Source organism: Lolium perenne, chromosome 4, assembly GCF_019359855.2.
Source record: "Lolium perenne isolate Kyuss_39 chromosome 4, Kyuss_2.0, whole genome shotgun sequence".
In the NCBI taxonomy this organism is placed as follows: Eukaryota; Viridiplantae; Streptophyta; class Magnoliopsida; order Poales; family Poaceae; genus Lolium; species Lolium perenne.
In genome coordinates this window covers 83,043,667-83,047,273 of record NC_067247.2, presented here as the reverse complement: position 1 = coordinate 83,047,273, position 3,607 = coordinate 83,043,667, and positions in this window count along the sequence as shown.

The following is a 3,607-nucleotide window of genomic DNA, read 5'->3' as shown; positions in this document are numbered from 1 at the left end:
CCGCCATTCCAAAGTAAATTGCTTGAGTGCTACCTTTAAAATTCCATCATTCGCCTTTGCAATATATAGCTCATGGGACAAATAGCTTAAAAACTATTGTGGTATTGAATATGTACTTATGCACTTTATCTCTTATTAAGTTGCTTGTTGTGCGATAACCATGTTTCTGGGGACGCCATCAACTATTCTTTGTTGAATATCATGTGAGTTGCTATGCATGTCCATCTTGTCTGAAGTAAGAGAGATCTACCACCTTAATGGTTGGAGCATACATATTGTTAGAGAAGAACATTGGGCCGCTAACTAAAGCCATGATTCATGGTGGAAGTTTCAGTTTTGGACATATATCCTCAATCTCATATGAGAATAATAATTGTTGCCACATGCTTATGCATTAAAGAGGAGTCCATTATCTGTTGTCCATGTTGTCCCGGTATGGATGTCTAAGTTGAGAATAATCAAAAGCGAGAAATCCAAAATGCGAGCTTTCTCCTTAGACCTTTGTACAGGCGGCATGGAGGTACCCCATTGTGACACTTGGTTAAAACATGTGTATTGCGATGATCCGGTAGTCCAAGCTAATTAGGACAAGGTGCGGGCACTATTAGTATACTATGCATGAGGCTTGCAACTTGTAAGATATAATTTACATAACTCATATGCTTTATTACTACCGTTGACAAAATTGTTTCATGCTTTCAAAATAAAAGCTCTAGCACAAATACAGCAATCGATGCTTTCCTCGTTGAAGGACCTTTCCTTTTACTCTTATGTTGAGTCAGTTCACCTATTTCTCTCCACCTCAAGAAGCAAACACTTGTGTGAACTGTGCATTGATTCCTACATACTTGCATATTGCACTTATTATATTACTCTATGTTGATGATTATCCATGAGATATACATGTTATAAGTTGAAAGCAACCGCTGAAACTTAATCTTCCTTTGTGTTGCTTCAATACCTTTACATTGATTTATTGCTTTATGAGTTAACTCTTATGCAAGACTTATTGATGCTTGTCTTGAAGTACTATTCATGAAAAGTCTTTGCTTTATGATTCACTTGTTTACTCATGTCATTACCATTGTTTTGATCGCTGCATTCATTACATATGTTTACAAATAGTATGATCAAGGTTATGATGGCATGTCACTCCAGAAATTATCTTTGTTATCATTTTACCTGCTCGGGACGAGCAGAACTAAGCTTGGGGATGCTGATACGTCTCCGACGTATCGATAATTTCTTGTGTTCCATGCCACATTATTGATGGTATCTACATGTTTTATGCACACTTTATGTCATATTCGTGCATTTTCTGGAACTAACCTATTAACAAGATGCCGAAGAGAGCCGATTCTTTGTTTCTGCTGTTTTTGGTTTCAGAAATCCTAGTAACGAAATATTCTCGGAATTGGACGAAATCAACGCCCAGGGTCCTATTTTTGCACGAAGCTTCCAGAAGACCGAGGGGGAAAGGAAGTGGGGCCACGAGGCGCCGCCACACTAGGGCGGTGCGGCCTAGGTCTTGGCCGCGCCAGCCTGGCGTGTGGGGCCCTCGTGTGGCCCCCTGCGTTGCCCTTCCGCCTACTTAAAGCCTCCGTCGCGAAACCCCTAGTACCGAGAGCCACGATACGGAAAACCTTACTGAGACGCCGCCGCCGCCAATCCCATCTCGGGGGATTCTGGAGATCTCCTCCGGCACCCTGCCGGAGAGGGGATTCATCTCCCGGAGGACTCTTCACCGCCATGGTCGCCTCCGGAGTGATGAGTGAGTAGTTCACCCCTAGACTATGGGTCCATAGCAGTAGCTAGATGGTTGTCTTCTCCTCATTGTGCTTCATTGTTGGATCTTGTGAGCTGCCTAACATGATCAAGATCATCTATCTGTAATACTATATGTTGTGTTTGTCAGGATCCGATGGATAGAGAATATTATGTTATGTTAATTATCAAGTTATTACCTATGTGTTGTTTATGATCTTGCATGCTCTCCGTTATTAGTAGAGGCTCTGGCCAAGTTTTTGCTCTTAACTCCAAGAGGGAGTATTTATGCTCGATAGTGGGTTCATGCCTCCATTGAATCTGGGACAATGACAGAAAGTTCTAAGGTTGTGGATGTGCTGTTGCTACTAGGGATAAAACATTGATGCTATGTCTAAGGATGTAGTTATTGATTACATTACGCACCATACTTAATGCAATTGTCTGTTGTTTTGCAACTTAATACTGGAAGGGGTTCGGATGATAACCTGAAGGTGGACTTTTTAGGCATAGATGCATGCTGGATAGCGGTCTATGTACTTTGTCGTAATGCCCAATTAAATCTCACTATATTTATCATGACATGTATGTGCATTGTTATGCCCTCTCTATTTGTCAATTGCCCGACTGTAATTTGTTCACCCAACATGCTTTTATCTTATGGGAGAGACACCTCTAGTGAACTGTGGACCCCGGTCCTATTCTTTACATCGCATACAATCTACTACAATACTTGTTTTACTGTTTTCTGCAAACAATCATCTTCCACACAATACGGTTAATCCTTTGTTACAGCAAGCCGGTGAGATTGACAACCTCACTGTTTCGTTGGGGCAAAGTACTTTGGTTGTGTTGTGCAGGTTCCACGTTGGCGCAGAATCTGCGGTGTTGCGCCGCACTACATCCCGCCGCCATCAACCTTCAACGTGCTTCTTGACTCCTACTGGTTCGATTAAACCTTGGTTTCTTACTGAGGGAAACTTGCCGCTGTGCGCATCACACCTTCCTCTTGGGGTTCCCAACGGACGTGTCAACTACACGCATCAGTCACACCTGTGCTTTTGGCCCGGCCCACTATCTTGTTGGGCCGGCCCACTTGCTATATGGTGGACCCCACATACTAAATGGGACGGCCCTTTAACAGGAAAGTGGGACCCACCTGTGCTTTTGGCCCGGCCCATTTGATCTAATGTGGACCCCACGTACTAAATGGGCCGGCCCGATAGCAGGAAAGTGGGACCCACATGCTTATTGGGCCGGCCCAATAACTTCTTGGGCCGGCCCACTTGCTTTAAGGTGGACCCCACTTGGTAAATGGGCCGGCCCGATAACATGAAAGTGGGTCCCACATGTTTTGTGGGCCGGCCCTTTTGCCTGTTGACCGGTCAAACGAGTGCATTCGGCCCGGCCCACATGCTTAGTGGGCCGGCCCATTAATGTTTTGACCAGTCAACCTTAGAGGTTAGGCCCGGCCCACGTAACTAATGGACCAGCCCAGCTATATAGTTGACCGGTCAAACTAAGTCAGCTGGCCCGGCCCGCAAACTTAATGGGCCGGCCCGCTTAAGACGTGGCAGGCCTCGTGTGGGTCTACCATCTACCACGGGGTTTCAGCGGTTAACGCCGTTAACTGCCAGTTAACGGCATCTGCCACGTGGCAGTTTGCATGACGTCAGCAGTCAACGGGCTCCCGGAAACACTTCTGCAACGGTCCAATTTTCCGTGGCGGAAGGGCACCTAAGCGCGACGGACCGAAAAATACGTGGTAGGACTTTGCCTCACGCAGTTTCGACAACAGAACCCATATCGTCGGGTTAGGCCCATAGGCGACGAAAAACACCCC